This window comes from Rhinoderma darwinii, chromosome 3 (genome assembly GCF_050947455.1).
Source record: "Rhinoderma darwinii isolate aRhiDar2 chromosome 3, aRhiDar2.hap1, whole genome shotgun sequence".
Taxonomy (NCBI): Eukaryota; Metazoa; Chordata; class Amphibia; order Anura; family Rhinodermatidae; genus Rhinoderma; species Rhinoderma darwinii.
In genome coordinates this window covers 96,598,970-96,619,749 of record NC_134689.1, presented here as the reverse complement: position 1 = coordinate 96,619,749, position 20,780 = coordinate 96,598,970, and the positions used below count along the sequence as shown (strand labels likewise).

At 43.2% G+C, this 20,780-nt stretch overlaps 1 protein-coding gene across 2 annotated transcripts in view; it reads right to left on the bottom strand.

Annotated features, from left to right (window-relative positions):
* The window catches only part of SH3PXD2B (SH3 and PX domains 2B), a 192,567-nt gene that overhangs the window by 71,005 nt on the left and 100,782 nt on the right, over positions 1-20,780 (bottom strand). The window lies entirely within an intron of this gene.

The window sequence follows — 20,780 nt, the reverse complement described above, 5'->3', positions numbered from 1 at the left end:
ACAATTTGCTCAGCAGTCCACCCTCATGGGAGTTTGGTGACCCCTACACATCTGTAAAGAATAATATTCAAAAGAATGAACTGCTCTCTATCTCTAGTGAAGGTATTCATATGGTAGACAATGTGTATTACATTATAGAACATCTGTTTAGCATTAGTAATCATTACGTATGAATATAAAACATGTCCCTTTATATCTGAACTAAATAGCACCTCCTGTGCTACAGGCCAGTTCAACAAAGTTTTTAGTGTCCAACCCAAAACTGGTGAAAGGGTAAGTGATCGGACATGGGTGCTTATGCTATGTGTTCTTATTGTGTTTAAAGGGGTTATCCGGGGACCAAAAATTGCTAGCGCTCTGTACAGGGACTTCAGCACCGCTCCTGACATCACGGTCACTGTCCATATATGGACAGTGACTTCGGCAGCAGTGAGGGTGTCCCCGAGCAGAGCATCAGCTGATGCTCTGCTTGGGGACGCCAGCGATAGGAAACTCCTGACGTCACTGTCCATATATGAACAGTGATGTCGAGAGCAGTGCTTGACTCCACGGCAGAGCGCCAGCAGATGCTCTGCTCTGGGACTCTAGCGATAGGCTGTATGCCATCCCCTTTTGTGGCCATGTGCTTGTTAACACGCCAAGACGAACAGCCCAGGAAGCAAGTCACATGGGGCTGTGTCGGCCCGTCATCAATATTAGGAAAAACTATAGGACTTCCGGCACCACTTCACCGGGTTTGAACTGAATGAATTAAATATTAAAAAGTTCATTAGTACAGAAAAATATAAATCCCATACAGTTTTTGGTTCCCAGATAACCCCATTAAAAGAAAAAACGTATGGCCTATCCTCAGGATAGGCCATCAATATCGGATGGTTGGGGGTCCGACTCTCGACACAACCACCGATCAACTGTTTAGAAGGGGCCATGGCGCTCATGCGAGCACTGCTTCCTTTTCATTTACTTTACTGCTCAATACTGCCAAGCACTGACACACTTGTAGTGGAGGTTTACAGTATTACAGTCTTCTACGATTCAAGTGAGTAGGACAAGGCTGTAGCCTCCAAGTGTGTTAGTGTTTGACAGTATAGAGCAGCGTCATGGGGAAGCGATCATGGGGAAGCATCGCTCACTCGAGCGCCGCATACCCTTTAAAACAGACGATCAGCAGGGGTGCAAAGAGTTGAACCTGAGTATAAGCCATACATTTTCTCTCTTCGAAAAACTTTAACTTCCTCAGAGTAGTGAATCCGGCCTTAGGAGGGGATTATAGTACTAGAGAGGATGTGAGCAGAACAGAATTGTGTGAAGGGTAGTATCTGTGGGCTAGAAAAGAAAGAATTAGTATGGAGTAACAGCCTTTACATTTAGCAGTCAGTAATTCGAGGAACCGAAGCTACAGAGTTTAGGATAGATTGGCTAGTCTGTTTGCCGGTACAGGACGTTGTTGCCGTAGTATAGAAAGAATATTTTTAGTGCATGTACTGTCATTTTGTGGTCTCTTATGAGAGGAAGTGATGTGAGAGATATATTTTTTTCATTTGGAGACGGAAAGAGGCGTTAAGGGTGTGGATATGAGATCTAAATGCAAGTCTAATTCAATTGTAACCCATAGGTAACACACCTATTGAGAGTGTATAGTGTGGTGGTGTTGTTCAGGAAGAAAAAATAAACCAAGGGCGAAATGGTTTATACCAAGTGTCGTCTGTATACAGATCATATTGAAAACAGAAAGAATTTGTTGAGTTGACCAAGGCCATAGGAGTAGATGGAAAAGAGGAAGGGAGAAAGTACTGAGTTTTGTGGCCACAGACAATAGGATGTAGAGAAGAAATTAAAGGGGGTTTCCATCCACTAAAAACGTATGGCCTATCCTCAGTATAGGTCATCAATAGCTGATGGGTCGGGGGTCCGACTTTCGGGACCCCCAACAATCAGCAGTTTTGAAGGGGCTGTCGCGCTCGCACAAACGCTGCTTCCCCTTCACTCACTTCAACGGGAGAAAAGGCTGCAATACCTGTGAATCGCCACTAAATTGCGTGAGCAAGAAGAAATGCTGCGGCCTCTACAAAACAGCTGATCGGCGGGGGTCCTGAAAGTCGAACTCCGACCCATTAGCTATTGATGGCCTTTCCTGAGGATAGGCCATCAATTTTTAGTGGCTGGAAAACCCCTTTAAGTCGGATTGGGGGAGAGTGAATGACCCATCAGAAAAAATTTAGACCTTGGATATTTGTGAGAAGATGGAAGTTATCAAAAGTGTTAACGGTGAAAAGTAGGGCGGGAAGAATTAGTATGGAGTAACAGCCTTTACATTTAGCAGTCAGTAAGTTATTAAAAACTTTAGTAAGGTCCGGTTCTGTGGAATGGTTTGCCCGCAATCCAAATTGTAGGCGATCTAACAAGGAATTATAGAGATCTGTAGGAAGTTTGGTGTATGCGGTTTTCAAGCAGTATGTAGGAGAATGGAAGTAGAAATAAAGGACGATAGAGATGGCTTCTGACACGGAGGCAAATACATGTGTGAACATGAATATAAATGGTGACTTGTCATTGTGACAACTCTGCATCTTACAGATATAACCAGCTATTTTACATTTCCTCTACCTATTCTATAGTTCAGTATCCCTCTTGTCAAATGACATAGAAAACTACCAAATACCGCCCAGGTTTTTGGAGTTGACAAAGCTTTATTACCAATTAGTCATTTTAGGAACTCGATCAGGGGTATGATGAATGGGCACAATTATTGTCCATTTTTGAATTTGTTAAAAACATCAAGATCTAATGTCCAAATGTTGTTGCATTTGGAACCGTTGTATCTTATGAACAAAATACAGTACTACAGAGAGCTGAATGTAGGTACTAGAGTAGATAAAGGAACCGTGATCAGAACCGGTGTCTTCTGGTAGTAACTGAATGTAGAAATTCAGCAATAATGTAAGATGACATAGAAGTTTATAGGTTTGTGTGGTTGAAACCAGAAAGGAAATCAAGCAGTTTAATTTAATTGCCTAATCCCTTTATTGTTTTTCCACCGGGTTAGCATCCAGAGACTAAAAGGCAATGCTTGGCACCTGCAAGCCGTAGAAAAGTTAGTTCACAGCTAGTTCACCGTTTTGGCAGGACTTTATTTAAAGTGTTTCCCCAGAATTAAAAAAAAAAAATGGCCACATTTATTTCCATTAAACACAATTATAAACTTGTCACACAGAATCTAGAATCTCAAGCCTAACCAGATAACCGTTATTTGTGACTGCTTACATTCTGCTTTTATTACTTTACAGATAACTATATTTACTGTATTTAAAAGGGAAGGTTCACCTTCGCAATCCACATTTTTATTTTGTTCAAATGTATTGAAAATAAAAAAAGTGCAAAAATGAAAAAGCATGTTTGCAAATAGTCTTAAAGAGGCTCTGTCACCAGATTTTGCAACCCCTATCTGCTATTGCAGCAGATGGGCGCTGCAATGTAGATTACAGTAACGTTTTTATTTTTAAAAAACGAGCATTTTTGGCCAAGTTATGACCATTTTTGTATTTATGCAAATGAGGCTTGCAAAAGTACAATTGGGTGTGTTGAAAAGTAAAAGTACAACTGGGCGTGTATTATGTGCGTACATCGGGGCGGGTTTACTACTTTTACTAGCTGGGCTTTCTGACGAGAAGTATCATCCACTTCTCTTCAGAACGCCCAGCTTCTGACAGATCACGCTGTGACGTCACTTCCCCAGGTCCTGCATCGTGTCAGACGAGCGAGGACACATCGGCACCAGAGGCTACAGATGATTCTGCAGCAGCATCGGCGTTTGCAGGTAAATCGATGTAGCTACTTACCTGTAAACGCTGATGCTGCTGCAGAATCAACTGTAGCCTCTGGTGCCGATGTGGCCGACACGATGCAGGACCTGTGAGTGACGTCACAGCGTGATCTCTCGAGAACACGCTGTGTGTCTGCACTGCCAGAAGCTGGGCGTTCTAAAGAGAAGTGGATGATACTTCTCATCAGAACGCCCAGCTAGTAAAAGTAGTAAAAACGCCCCGATGTACGCACATAATACACGCCCAGTTGTACTTTTCCTTTTCAACACGCCCAGTTGTACTTTTGCAAGCCTCATTTGCATAAATACAAAAATGGCCATAACTTGGCCAAAAATGCTCGTTTTTAAAAAAATAAAAACATTACTGTAATCTACATTGCAGCGCCGATCTGCTGCAATAGAATATAGGGGTGGCAAAATCTGGTGACAGAGCCTCTTTAAAGACAGCTGTCTTACATGGTCACCTGTATAAAAGACTCCTGTCCACAGACTCAATTAATCAGTCTGACTCTAACCTCTACAACATGGGCAAGACCAAAGAGCTTTCTAAGGATGTCAGGGACAAGATCATAGACCTGCACAAGGCTGGAATGGGCTACAAAACCATAAGTAAGACGCTGGGTGAGAAGGAGACAACTGTTGGTGCAATAGTAAGAAAATGGAAGACATACAAAATGACTGTCAATCGACATCGATCTGGGGCTCCATGCAAAATCTCACCTCGTGGGGTATCCTTGATCCTGAGGAAGGTGAGAGCTCAGCCGAAAACTACACGGGGGGAACTTGTTAATGATCTCAAGGCAGCTGGGACCACAGTCACCAAGAAAACCATTGGTAACACATTACGCCGTAATGGATTAAAATCCTGCAGTGCCTGCAAGGTCCCCCTGCTCAAGAAGGCACATGTACAGGCCCGTCTGAAGTTTGCAAATGAACATCTGGATGATTCTGAGAGTGATTGGGAGAAGGTGCTGTGGTCAGATGAGACTAAAATTGAGCTCTTTGGCATTAACTCAACTCGCTGTGTTTGGAGGAAGAGAAATGCTGCCTATGACCCAAAGAACACCGTCCCCACTGTCAAGCATGGAGGTGGAAACATTATGTTTTGGGGGTGTTTCTCTGCTAAGGGCACAGGACTACTTCACCGCATCAATGGGAGAATGGATGGAGACATGTACCGTCAAATCCTGAGTGACAACCTCCTTCCCTCCACCAGGACATTAAAAATGGCTCGTGGCTGGGTCTTCCAGCACGACAATGACCCGAAACATACAGCCAAGGCAACAAAGGAGTGGCTCAAAAAGAAGCACATTAAGGTCATGGAGTGGCCTAGCCAGTCTCCAGACAATAATCCCATCGAAAACTTATGGAGGGAGCTGAAGATCCGAGTTGCCAAGCGACAGCCTCGAAATCTTAATGATTTACAGATGATCTGCAAAGAGGAGTGGGCCAAAATTCCATCTAACGTGTGCAAACCTCATCATCAACTACAAAAAACTTCTGACTGCTGTGCTTGCCAACAAGGGTTTTGCCACCAAGTATTAAGTCTTGTTTGCCAAAGGGATCAAATACTTATTTCTCTGTGCACAATGCAAATAAATATATATAATTTTGACAATGTGATTTTCTGTTTTTTTTTAAATATAATCTCTCACTTGTAAAATTAACCTAGCCTAAAAATTCTAGACTGATCATGTCTTTGACAGTGGGCAAACTTACAAAATCAGCAAGGGATCAAATACTTATTTCCTTCACTGTATATATATACACAAAAAATAGAGCCCAGAAGCAGCACTCAAATAGCAAAAAATGTGAATTTATTTACCCAACAAAGCAACGTTTCACTTCCTCCATGGAAGCATTTTCAAGCTTGTATATTCATAAGGAGCGCGTCACTCCTTTATTTGAAGCTAGCACCAGCCGTTTTTGGTATTTACACTGTGCTGCTCCTACTATTTGCTCGATCATATATATATATATATATATATATATATATATATATATATATATATATATACATACACACACACACACACACACAGTTTTGGAATTGTGGAGATCACAGGATTGATAGACATGTTAATGATATGCAAATGATGAAAAAAATGGAAACAAAATATTTCAAACATCTTGATTTATTCAGTATGGAGTATGAGCGCCACGCGCAGAAATACATGCACTTACACACCTTGGCATGCTATCAATGAGGTTATTAATGGTTTTCTGGGGAATGTTATGCTGAATGCACTTGGGCATGCAAATCACCAAGATTGGCTACTGGCAGCTCGCTTTGCAATTTTGCCGACCAATGACGCCACAGATGTGCTCGATTGGAGACAAGTCTGGAGACGCTGCAGGCCATGGTAGCACGTTTAGGCCAGGCAGGCTGGCATTGTCCTGTTGAAAAAAGGCTTCAGGGACACCTTGGAGAAATGGCCGTACTACTGGTACCATGACCAAATCAACGTAACGTCGAGCTGTTCGTGTATCTGAAATGAAGACTAGAGGGGTCAGGCTATCGTACATTATGCCACACCGTGATCCTGGAAGTAGGACCGGTGTGACATCCCCTTGTGAAGGCTTCTTCATGGCGTTGCCCACGTGGTCTCCAGACCAATCTCCGACTATCATTGCATCCAAGACAAAAGCGGAACTCATCACTGAAGAGGATAGACTTCCATTCCAGCCTCCATTGATGTCTTGCTGTGCACCATGATAGCCTTTGAGAGCGGTGGCGTGTGGTCAATGGAACACCTGTAGCTGGACGTCTGGCTCATAGCCCAATGTCGTGCAAACGCCTTCTGATGGTTTGTGTCGACACTGGTTGCCGCCCTAGGCTTGAGATGTGACGTCCAATTTCACTTGCAGTACAAAATGGATCACTACGCGTCATTGTTCCAATCAGATAATCCGTCCGTGCAGAAGTTCACCGCCACGCACCTCTTGCTGTAATTCCCGTTCGTTGTTGTTTTCCCAACCAGGGGCGTAGCTAAAGGCTCATGGGTCCCGATGCAAAAGTTCTTATTGGGCCCCCCCCCCCGCAAACTCCTCATGGCCGACGGTCCGCAGCTTTCAGCTGCATCGCTGGGTCTCCTAAGTGACCCAACAATGCAGCACTAGCAGCTGGGGCGTCACTAAGGCTGGGTTCACACACCCTATTTACGGACGTAATTCGGGCGTTTTAGCATTGAATTAAGTCTGAAAATGCAGCTCAAAAGCGTTGGCAAACATCTGCCCATTCATTTGAATGGGTTTTACGATGTTCTGTGCCGACGGTCATTTTTTTTACGCGACGCTGTCAAAAGGCGGCGCGTAAAAAAGACGCCCGCGTCAAAGAAGTGCCTGTCACTTCTTCAGACGTAAATGGAGCAGTTTTCCAAGGAAAAACCGCTCCAATTACGTCCGTAATGGACGCAGCGAAAAACGCCTGCACATGCCATTACGTCTGAAATTCCGGAGCGGTTTTCTCCTGAAAACAGCACCGTAATTTCAGCCGTAACAGACGCTGCCGTGTGAACATACCCTCAGGGCTTAAAATGTCAGGGGAAATAGCCCCAATACATATGTGTCCGCCCAAAAAAAAATGTGTGTATAGGAGACAGCATAGCATATCTATAGCACTACGACCCTATAAACTATGGATAGGATTAGATACAATGGCCCAGCAGACAGTATCACACATGATAGGATTAGATACAGTGGATGAGCAGACAGTATCACACATGATAGGATTAGATACAGTGGCTGAGCAGACAGTATCACACATGATGAGCTTAGATACACAGATCAGCAGACAGTATCACACATGATGGGATTAGATGCAGTGGCCCAGCAGACAGTATCACACATGATAGGATTAGATACAGTGGCTGAGCAGACAGTATCACACCTGATAGGATTAGATACAGCGGCTCAGCAGACAGTATCACACATGATATGATTAGAGATAGGGCCCAGCAGACAGTATCACACAAGATAGGATTAGATACAGTGGCTCAGCAGACAGTATCACACATGATTGGATTAGATATAGGGCCCAGCAGACAGTATCACACATGATAGGATTAGATACAGGGCTCAGCAGACAGTATCACACATGATTGGATTAGATATAGGGCCCAGCAGACAGTATCACACATGATTGGATTAGATACAGGGCTCAGCTCGCTGACATTGCGGCTCCAGCGCTGAACCCAGGAAAGGTAAGAATAATAATTTTGCTTCTTTGTGTTACTGATTATTTTTGTGTGTTTGTGCTTTTTTACAGGTTCGGTTGTTGGACTTCGGATACGAGGACTTCAATGACGGCGTTTTTTTTATTATCAATAAAATGGTTAATGAGGGTTGTGTTTTTTTATTTCAATAAAATATTTTTTCTATGTGCCTGTATCTTTTTAAACTTTATTATCACCGCCTTAGTAATGGCCGCTGGCTGATTGACAACCTCCATTACTAAGGCGGGGCTTAATTTTAGCCGGTGCAGAGGCTAACACTTACCCCCATTATTACACCGGTACCCACCGCCACCAGGGGTACTGGGAAGAGCCGGGTACGAACTAGTACACGGCCATCTGTAGTGACGGGCAGGCACCGGGGTGGCCGCAGGCTGGTAGTATTAGGCTGGGGAAGGCCAAAAACAGTGGACCCTACCACCCTGGTAATGCTACCTGCTGCTGCTGTGTTGTATCTGGCTGGTTATGAAAATTGGGGGGGACCCGACATCGTTCTTTCCAATTATTATTTTTTTAAATGACGTGGGGTCCCCCCCATTTTTCATAACCAGCCAGATACAAAAAAAAGCAGCAGCAGCCTAGCATTACCAGGATGGGAAGGGCCACTGTTTTTGGCCTTTCCCCTCCTGATAATACCAGCCTGCGGCCACCCCAGTGCCCGACCATCCCTACAGATGGTCAGGTACTGGATCGTACCCGGCTCTTCCCAGCACCCCTGGTGGCGGTGGGTACCGGGGTAATAAAGGGGGTTAGTGTTAGCCTCTGCATCGGCTAACACTAAGCCCCGCCTTAGCAATGGATGCTGTCAATCAGCCGGCGGCCATTACTAAGGCAGTAGTAATATAGTTTAAAAAAAAACAGACATAGAAAAAATATTTTATTGAAATAAAAAAAAAAACACACAACCCTCATTAACCATTTTATTGATAATAAAAAAAAAGCCGTCATCGAAGTAGTCCTGGAATCCGACGTAGTCCAACGACCGAACCTGTAAGAAAACACACAAGAAAAACGATTAGTAACACATGTGTTAGGCTTAGATACAGGGCCCATGTGTGATACTGTCTGTGGGACCCTGTATCTAAGCCTACCACAACGTAGGCTTAGATACAGGGTCCAGCAGACAGTAATGTTATACAGTATAAGATTACTGTGTGCGCTGGGGCCCTGTATCTAAACCTACAGTGTGGTAGGCTTATATACAGGGCCCATCAGACAGGATCACACATGGGCCATGTATCTAAGCCTACCATGTGATTGGCTTAGATACAGGGCCCAGCAGACAGCATCACACAATCTGTGATCCTGTCTCATGGGCCCCCTAAGCCTGCTACATCGTAGGCTTAGGGGTTGTGCAGTCCCTAAACATTGATGGCCTATCCACAGGATAGGCCATCAATAGCTGATGTGTCTCCCGGGACCCGCAAATCAGCTGTTTTGAAGGGGCCGCAGCACTCGTACGAGAGCTGCTTCCACTTTCATTTCATTACTAACTCACACTGTGAATGAAGTGACCGGAATGAAGGGGAGCAGCTCTCGTACGAGTGCTGCGGCCCCTTCAAAACAGCTGATTGGCGGGTCCCGGGAGTCGGACCCCGCCAGTCAGGGCTAATCTTACCTTCCTCTTCAGCCGCGGCGGTAGTTCTGTCGTCTCGATGCTGCGCGCGGCGCATAGCGCTGTGACGTCATGCGCTGCGCACAGCGCTTGATGTCAGGACCTCCGCTGCGATCCGGAACCAGGAAGGTAAGTAAAGTCTGTTACTATAGTAACAGGGGCCCGCGGCCCGAGTTACTATAGTAACTTTTTACTGATGTGGTGCGGGGGGCTGTGGGCCCCCCTGGCTTTTGGGGCCTGGTCGCAATTGCGACCGCTGCGACCCCTATAGCTACGCCAGTGTTCCCAACCACCAGGACACACAACGATGAAAGGTACTGACATCTTTCCCTAGGCGTGTAGTGATCTGCCAGAGTGATAAACCAAGGTCCCTCAGTTCAAGGATTCGGTCTCTCTCAGTTTGCGACAAGTGGCACGTAGACAAACAGGAGGCATCACACAATGATCCCACACCACATGATCCGGTTTTTAAAAATTCATGTGGCTAAAAAAACTTTGCTTTCAATCTGTCTTTTAAGCTCCCCACACATGCCACAGTTTGGTGCTTGGAAATGTTAACGTTTGCAGATCTTCGAGACACCTGCTACTTCCTGGATTTGCATAACCTTACGGCTTGCCCTTCTTGGTGTTGCAATTTCAATGTAGAGGGGTGTGTGTGTGTGTGTGTGTATATATATATATATATATATATATATATACACACATACACACACACACACACACACTACCGTTCAAAAGTTTGGGGTCACCCAGACAGTTTTGTTTTTTCCATGAAAACTCACACTTCTATTTATCAAATGAGTTGCAAAATGACTAGAAAATATAGTCAAGACATTGACAAGGTTAGAAATAATGATTTTTATTTGAAATAATAATTTTCTCCTTCAAACTTTGCTTTCGTCAAAGAATGCTCCATTTGCAGCAATTACAGCATTGCAGACCTTTGGCATTCTAGCTGTTAATTTGCTGAGGTAATCGGGAGAAATTTCACCCCATGCTTCCAGAAGCCCCTCCCACAAGCTGGATTGGCTTGATGGGCACTTCTTGCGTACCATACGGTCAAGCTGCTCCCACAACAGCTCTATGGGGTTGAGATCTGGTGACTGCGCTGGCCACTCCATTACAGATAGAATACCAGCTGCCTGCTTCTTCCCTAAATAGTTCTTGCATAATTTGGAGGTGTGCTTTGGGTCATTGTCCTGTTGTAGGATGAAATTGGCTCCAATCAAGTGCTGTCCACAGGGTATGGAATGGCGTTGCAAAATGGAGTGACAGCCTTCCTTATTCAAAATCCCTTTTACCTTGTACAAATCTCCCACTTTACCAGCACCAAAGCAACCCCAGGCCATCACATTACCTCCACCATGCTTGACAGATGGCGTCAGGCACTCTTCCAGCATCTTTTCAGTAGTTCTGCGTCTCACAAATGTTCTTCTGTGTGATCCAAACACCTCAAACTTCGATTCGTCTGTCCATAACACTTTTTTCCAATCTTCCTCTGTCCAATGTCCGTGTGCTTTTGCCCATATTAATCTTTTCCTTTTATTAGCCAGTCTCAGATATGGCTTTTTCTTTGCCACTCTGCCCTAAAGGCCAGCATCCTGGAGTCGCCTCTTCACTGTAGATGTTGACACTGGCGTTTTGCGGGTACTATTTAATGAAGCTGCTAGTTGAGGTCCTGTGAGGCGTCTATTTCTCAAACTAGAGACTCTAATGTACTTGTCTTGTTGCTCAGTTGTGCAGCGGGGCCTCCCACTTCTCTTTCTACTCTGGTTAGAGCCTGTTTGTGCTGTCCTGTGAAGGGAGTAGTACACACCGTTGTAGGAAATCTTCAGTTTCTTGGCAATTTCTCGCATGGAATAGCCTTCATTTCTAAGAACAAGAATAGACTGTCGAGTTTCACATGAAAGCTCTCTTTTTCTAGCCATTTGGAGAGTTTAAATCGAACCCACAAATGTAATGCTCCAGATTTTCAACTAGCTCAAAGGAAGGTCAGTTTTATAGCTCCTCTAAACGGCAAAACTGTTTACAGCGGTGCTAACATAATTGCACAAGGGTTTTCAAGTGTTTTCTAATGATCCATTAGCCTTCTAACACAGTTAGCAAACACAATGTACCATTAGAACACTGGAGTGATGGTTGCTGGAAATGGGCCTCTATACACCTTTGTAGATATTGCATTAAAAACCAGACGTTTGCAGCTAGAATAGTGATTTAGCACACTAACAATGTATAGAGTGTATTTCTGATTAATTTAATGTTAGCTTCATTGAAAAAAACTGTGCTTTTCTTTAAAAAATAAGGACATTTGTAAGTGACCCACCCTAAATTTTTGAACGGTAGTGTGTGTGTGTGTGTGTATATATATATATATATATATATATATATATATATATATATATATCGTTTTTATGGTCCTATTAAATTGATTGCAAAGATCGTTTTGTTTTTTTTGTCTCTGCAACTGTTTTAAGGTTCTAGTCATACTAGCATCTTGGTGCTGTTCCCTCAGGTTTCCGTTGCCTCTGATGATCTATAATGGGTCTGGTCAACAGACCAAGTTATTGTGACCAATTGTAATTGTTACAAAATGGATCCATAATATCTGTTACAAGTCCTGCAAAATAGAACCCACAATGCCAATGTGAACAGAGCCTTAAATGATTGAAGGAACTTCCCTTCCACAACGGTTTTAAATCCTTGTACAAATTGAACTGAATTGAAAAAGAAAAAAGAAAACTGAGGATCGAACTGTTGCATCATTAAAAAGAAATAGGCTCTGTATTCTAGCGTTCCATGTCATGTCCATGATTGGCTGCTGTGATCATGAGATATAATGGCACCATCAAAAACATGTTATCAAAATAAAAAAATGTATGGTTATTAAAGTTTATTATTTCTATTTTAGGAATATACCAGGTTTTTTCTGAATTTCTGAAGACCCCTTCAAGAGAATACTAATGTTGGAAGTGAATATTACTGCTTGAAATGACTGATCGTTTTTATTTTATTAAATTAAGCCCATAAAGCCTCTTGGTTAATCTGTAAAGGGGTATTCAAATTATGGTAATCTAAAGTAATCTGACTAGGAGAATGGGGGTTCCATATTCCTTGTTGTGTCAGCAGAATTCCGGCGACAAAGGGTAAGAGAAGCAGAGGAGTGTTCGCTGTACGAGCCACTCTCACAGTGTATCAGCACGGGCCACTAGTGTACAGCGATTTGGCTTCTTAATAAATGTGTCTGAATTTACTCTGAATTTTCAGTCAAATGGCACTCTTAATAAATTCCCCCCAAAGTGCCCAGCGACAGTACAAGTTGCGGTATATCTCTTCATGTGGGGCAGGTAAATACCATAGCATTCTTAATTTCATCTTAAAATATAGCGTCTTTCATGTGGGTAGAGTAATCCTCTCAATATGTGGAATGTGTGCAGGGTGGTTTTTTAAAGAACTGTAACAAAATAATCTGTATTCCCATGCATCATAAATATTTAATTTTAAGTCAAATCTATAGGTTTTAGCAGTCTCCGGCTTTCTTCTCATCTCAGCTCAATAGATACGTTTTTAAGAAAGAGCCAGGTGCAATATTACAAAATGACTAATGCACAATCTTCTATTACTAATACCTCACACAGACATCTATTCCCAGCAATAATATATAGTAACTAGTCAGACATCAAGTCATTCCATTATAGAATGCACATGTGGCTCTTTATTTGCTCCTTTTAGAAAAACACTGACTGGAAAGGAAATGTGTATGCTTATGGAATATCACATATCCTGGACCCCTTCTGAGAACTAAGCTAAAATAATATCCTATCTTCATCTTATACAAGCACTGACTAGAAGGACAGCCTTGAAGTTTAATGCAACAAATATGTCAAATTTACCTCCAGAAAATGGAAGAAACATACCAAAATATTTGAGAGAGAAAATCTATCATTTTTTTCTAAGTAAAACATGGCTATAAATGTACTTAAAGTTTTAGGGGTAGTTCGCACTATTTTGGGGTTTTTGAAACGGAAACAGTGTTGCAAACAGCGCCAAAAACACACCTGAAATCGACGCCTATTGATTTTAATGGGAGGCAGAGGCGTTTTTTTCCCACGAGCCATTCTTTTCTATTCAGACCTATTCTTTCCTACTGACCACGGACACCGTCCCGTATATTTGCGGTAAGGTGTCTGGGACGTAGAAGGCCTCTGCAAAAGATAGGACATGTCCTATCTTTTGCTTTTTACAAACCATGCTCCCATACTTTATATGGGAGCACGAACCGAAAATGCAGGTGGCTGTCCGCGGCCGCAAGTGGCCTGCCGTGCCCGTACTCGCGGACCGTGATTAGGGGTACGACCGTGTGCATGAGGCCTCAGAAATCCTCCAGGACACAGAAATCTCTTATTTATAAAACTCAGGTCCCATGCACACGACTGTATTTTCATCCATCCGTAAATACTGTCCGTAAATACTGACCCGCAGTCATCCGAAACTTATCCGCATATATGGAACTGTATCCACCAATACGGTCTGTAGTGCATCTGTATATACGGATCCGCAAAAAGAAGAAGAAAACCACAAATGATGTGCAACATCTGCAAAACTGGCATCGCTCCCATAATTACGGACGGCTACGGGTGCACATCCATAGCCATTCTTAATTACGGAAGCGCCCATAGACTTCTTTGAGTAGTCCGTGCCGTAATTACAGACAAGAATAGGACATGTTCTATATTTTACGGATCGTTTCTACGGAAGACACCCATCTGTAAAAATATGGAAAGGTGACCGTAGCCCATAGAAATCAATGGGTTCATAATCACGGTCCATAATTATGAATGAAAAATACCATTGTGTGCATAGGGCCTAAGATTGAAATCTTCTCCAGTTATAGAGCGCTCATTTCAGCACCAAAACTGCCCTGCATGTTCTACGGGAAATATTTATTTTTCTGGTCTCGTAAATTTGCCCAGTTATCTCTGCCTCACATTTATAATGTCTTACAGCTTTAAACTAGAGTAAGGGTATGTGCACACGACCTTTTTCAGACGTAATGAAGGCGTTTTACACCTCGAATTATGCCTGAAAAGACGGCTCCAATACGTTGGCAAACATCTGCCCATTGCTTGCAATGGGTCTTACGATGTTCTGTGCAGACGAGGTGTTATTTTACAGCGCGTAAAATGACGGCTCGTCAAAAGAAGTGCAGGACACTTCTTGGGACGTTTTCTCATAGACTCTATTGAAAACCGCTCCAAAAACGGCCGTAAAAACGCAGCGAAAAGTGATAAATGTATCCATAGGCAGGGCTTAACAGAGGCAGAGTGAAGGCAGCCCTGGGGGGCCTTTATTAGGCCCCCTAGGCTGCCATAATAACCGTCGTCACCGCCCGATCTTACTGCGGAGGGGGGGCGGCGATGAGCTGCCTCTTTTCAACGCCTCAGATGCTGCTTTCGCGATTGACTGCAGCATTTGAGGGGTTAAACAGACGGGAACAGCGCGATCGCTGCTCCCGGCTGTTAGTCCTGTTAGTCCTGTGTGTCTGCTGTAAAATACAGCTGACACCCACAGCATATGGAGCGAGCTCAGCACGTGAGCGCGCTCCAAACATCACCCCTCACACCCGGACGTAATAGCACGTCTTTCATTTAATAAAAAGGTCAATCGGTGTGATTGGTGCAACTTTATAATTTTTATTACAAATTATTTTAACTTTTTGAGATACAGCTGTTCTGTATTCTCTATATGGAGCAGCTGTATTGTTTTTTTAAATCCTGTTCACGACAGGTTCGTGGGATTGATGGGTTCCAGTGACAGCAGGTCCGTGACATGCAGAATCCAACGGTTATCCATTACATCGAAGTTCATAACTTAGAAGTGATAAATTACAGGTGGACCGGCTGACACTGAACCCCTGTCAGGTCCGCAGGACTGACTGATTCAGATCTTAGCGCACAATACAGCTTCTCTGTATACAGGATATAAAGCAGCTTTATCTCAAAAAGTAAAAATCATTTTTAATAAAAACTAAATTATAAAGTTTCACCCTACACACTAAAAAAATAAAAATAAAAACAAAAACAACTCCAATTCAAAGGTTTACATAGCTTCTAAGTAATCTCGACAACAGTTGAAAGAATCATGATTAGCGCACTGAACGGGACATAAGTAGTTGAGTTTGTAACTAATCTGCAATTTGCCTCACAAACCATTGTATGGGGGTCCCAAAAACTATTCCTAGTAATTTTTACACACAGGATAAAGGCATTTTACATGGCAATAAAAAAGTAAGGGCTTGTGGCAGTCTGATAGCTCTGAACAGCCATATATATAGCGCTAAGGGCAGGATCTAATCATGTTCTCTGGGTTCAGGACACCTTTTCCAATCTAAGAGGACAGGAATTCCGTCTTTGTTCTAATAATAAAAGTCATCCTAAGGTAGAGTTTACACAGTCCAATTTCCATTCAATCCAATTATTTTCGATTGCATCCGGAGATAGATTAGTCCCACCTATACCGGACAAATATCAGTACAGTTTGTTACTTTCTGAACATTGTAACAATAATTGCCCAGTAAATAAATATAATGCCACTTGTAGCAACATTTACAAAGCATATGCCTGCCAAGCAGGGCCGGCGTCAGCACCTGGCTAACCCGGGAAAGTGCCGGGGCCCACTGCTCTTGTAGGATCCCACTTGGCCCTCGGATGCTTTACGCCACCCACTTGTTTAAATTTACTATAACCGCCCCGTGATGCGCGGCTGCAGATTGGCATTGCCGGAGGATCCTCCGGTGGGCCAAGCCGTCGAACTGCATTGGTAAGCTTAGCTTACTATTGCAGAGCAGAGCGGAGGCCCCGCGGCTCGCATCCAGAATAACAAAGCGTTGCGGCGCAGATGACGTAATCATGTACCAGTAAGAAGACAGTGACGGGACCGTTCAGCTCGTCAGGGGAACGTGTTAGGTGAGGATTATTTTTGTTGGAGTAAAGGGACCAAACTGCGGGCACAAACTTGTGACCTAAAACTTTTACATGTGGGCACAAACTGGGGGCCTAACTTTAATATGGGGCAGGGCAGAAACTGGGGGCCTGATTTTTATATGGGGGCACAAACTGGGGGATTAACTTTTATATGAGAGCACAAACTTGGGGATTAACTTTAATATGGGGCACAAACTAGTGGACTAACTTCTATATGGGGGAACAAACTAGCGGACTAACTTCTAAATGGGGGCACAAACTGGGGGCCTAACTTCTATGTTTTGCACCAGTGTTTTTCAAAATGACATCTTTACAATGTTTCCGAATAAAAGGTTTTCATATTCGGTGTCTAGTTTCCTTTATACTGTCAGGGATCATTACCATGTATATTGTTTGAAAAATATTATCCTTACATATATATATATATATATATATATTCAGTATATTACACAAAGAGATTGGATTCATGGAGCACAAAGAGCCTGCATAACACGCCTATGGAAGACACCGCCCCCTGGAATGCAAAGAGGAGTGTGCAGAAGAATGTACAGGAAAACTTACAGCAGAGGAGCCAATGGGACTTAAGCAAGTCCCACATCTCATGGGAGGGGCATGTGTCTCCTCTGTCTGTTTCTTTGTTCTGAATAAAGTTCAGTTCTCCTCTTTTCTGATCAAGGGAAAGTTGTGTAGCAAACATTTCTGACTGTTTCACTTCTTTCCAGGCATGCCTTCAGCTTTCAATTTACAGAGGTGGTTATTCGGTGTGTAATGACAGGGAGAAAGGAGCTTCCCTGATATACAGACCTGACAATACTACCGCCGCTCGAGTTGCACCACAAAGGGGCCCACTAAGGCTCTATCGCCCAAGAAGCCAACATAAAGCTGGAGCCAGCCCTGCTGCTTAGCTTCGAGAGCCATCACTAGACAATGATGAGTTTGCTCACCGGGTCAAGAGGGAACTCCTCTTCGATGATTGTCCTGATTAAAATAACCATCTAATACTCTGAACAAAATTTCAGACCCCCGATCATCGTGACAAACAAGATGGATTTTTTTCTTGCCTTCATATTTTCAGCTCAGCAAAATTGTAACCAATGCTGCTTGAATACAAAATTAGAAGCAGTAAGCCCACCTGTGACAGCAGTGGTCAAACAGACATGGCTCCTGCTTCAACCACTGCTGCCAACATTCAAAAACTCACGCCAGCATTTTTGCCATTCACCCTACCCATCAGATGCACAGCGTCTCCTCATTGATCACTATGGAGTAGCTGTTATAGTAAATAGATAAAACGCTGGCCTTTGCACTGTAGGTTACAAAGACTGCTTAGAGGAAATGTAAACAGATTTATAATAATCCCTTACATTGCAATTTATGACACAGATGTATTCTAGTAAAGAAAATAAATAAGTGAAGAATGAGAACAGAATGCTAAATAATGTGTATCTTGGCAGATTGTCCTCAAATGCAATACATCTTTATTACCTTGGATAAAAATAAAGCTCAGGCTAACATGACCATTTAGGGAATACATGACTAAAAATTCACATTTAAGAAATATTGTGGAGTCTACTGTATCTTCCTACATACCATGTCTTCTCCACAATGCATTTTAACATAAAATATAAACTTTCCAAAAAATACAAAAGAACTGCACTTCTAAAAAAAATATATACTTTTTATTGAATCCAGATGAAAAAAAAACACCTCAAGAGACCGTATCAATCAAAAAGAAACATGTATTGGCTGATGCGTCTCAGACCAAAACGGTCTTTACTCCTAGCTATAAACTATGGGGTGCAGGGAGCTATTGACTACTTGCCGACGGGACGTGGCGCTGGGAATACAGCCGTCAGCTCCCTGGTATACCATTCACCCCGTGACGCCTGCCGTGAGCGGTTTTGCTAAAACAGGAATGATGTAATAACATCATCGTGCCTGTCTGCACCAAGCCACACAGACAGAGAGAGAGAGAGAGAGAGAGAGAGAGACCTGAAGAGGGATCTCCTCTATTCGTCGTGGGAATGGGGCTAGGTGAGTATTTATTTTAATATTTTTAGGAGGCACTATGGGGGCATTGTATACTGTGTGGTGAAGGACTATTAAGCCTTATGATGTGTGGAGAGGCACTATTGTGGCATTATACTGTGTGAGAAGGCACTATGGGAGCAGGGTACAGTATTGGTATGCACTATTAGGGCATTATATATGGGGGCACCATGGGGACATTATTCTGTGTTGGGGTTATTTTTTATTCAGATCTTTCCTTTGCTCCTTATATTCAATCACTTGCACGCTCCTGACACTTTCACTTTAAAAACATCTCCAGAATCCACCCTTTTCTTACTGAGGAAACAGCCAAAACTGTCATTGTCGCTGATTCTTTTTTGGTTTGAAAACTGTGAATAATTACTAATCAGTCTTCCCCTCACTAAAAACTCTCCCCTCTCCAATCTATCTTGAATGCATCTTTTTGAACAACTGTTTCATCAATGCCTCTAACCTTGTGCCAATCACCAATTCCCTATAGAATAAAATGTATTCTCACCCACAGAGCTCTCCACAGTGGGGAACCTTCTTTCATCTCTTCCCTCATCTCTGTCCACCACCAATCAGTGCTCTACGTTCTGACAACGGACTTAGATTACCATCCCCCATAATCCGACCTCCCATTCCAGTCTCCAAGATTTATCTCAGGCTGCACCAGGACTCTGGAATGTGCTACCCCAGACAATCAGATTAGTTCCAAAAATTCAGTTTTAGGCTATGTTCACACGGAGTATTTTGGGGGAGGAATATCTGCCTCAAAGCTCCAAACGGAATTTTGAGGCAGATATTCCTCCCCCAAAATACTCCGTGTGAATAGCAATGATCGCGCCGTTTTTCGCCCGCGGCCATTGAGCGCCGCGGGCAGAAAACACGCTTTCTCCTGCCTCCCATTGAAGTCAATGGGAGGTCGGAGGCGGAAGCGCCCGAAGATAGGGCATGTCGCTTCTTTTTCCCGCGAGGCAGTTTTACTGCTCGCGGGAAAAAGACGCCGACGCCTCCCATTGAAATCAATGGGAGGCGTTCTCGGGCCGTTTCTGCCGAGTTTTGCGACGCGGTTTCCGCGTCAAAAAACTCGGCAAAAGACTCCGTGTGAACATAGCCTTAAATGTGCCCTGAAAACACATCTTTTTAGACGGGCTTATCACATTCCCTAATCGGACTACAGAGCCTGACCCCCTTCATTCAGAAGTATCCGCCACACTAATTGCACCCTAATGTACTTGTCATCTGTCACAAGCAGATAATGGATGGTGAGTGGTTCATGCAGCTTTATGTGTATTACAACAATATTGGTAGAGAAACTCCACGACACTCACCATTCAGTCAAATTATTCATTTATTGTTGCGGCAAGACAGGAAAAAGCAGTATGGATGTGGAGCTCAAGCCCGAGAACTTGACAAAGCGTGGATACACGCAAAACAAATAAATGAATAATTAGACCGAATGGTAAGTGCCAAGGATTTTCTCTACCAATATTCTATAAAATATGGCTAGACCAATGTACTAAACAAGCACTTATTATTATTATTTCCTCAGATTGTAAGCTTTTGAGAGCAGGGTCTTGCTCGTCTGATATTGTCTGTGCATGCTCCCTCTGAATTGTAAAGTGTTGCGGAATTATGTTGGCGCTATATAAAGATTATTATTATTATTATTATTATTATTATAATACTGTGTGTGGGGCACTACGGGGGAATTATTTTACCTCTTGCTGGGGAGGGTCCACTCATGACATATTTGCACTGGGCCCACCAGTGTGTTAATATAGCCCTGATCATCATGCACATTCCAGATCCAAACATTATATATTCATAATAGCAAGGCTTTATTCACATGACCGGCTGTCAAATTGGCTATGAAAAATCGCAGCTTTTCACAGATCCCTCATAGACTTGAGGGATAGTCTATTGAGGGATAGTCTATTGAGGGATCCAGGAAAATGGGCATAAATAGGTTATGTCCTATATTTTCCTGGGCCATTCATGCCGTCTGTTAAAAAAAACGGCCGTGTCAATAGCCCCATAGACATGCATTGTTTTTAATGCAGCCATGTGACGGCCATTAAAAAAACGTCTGACAC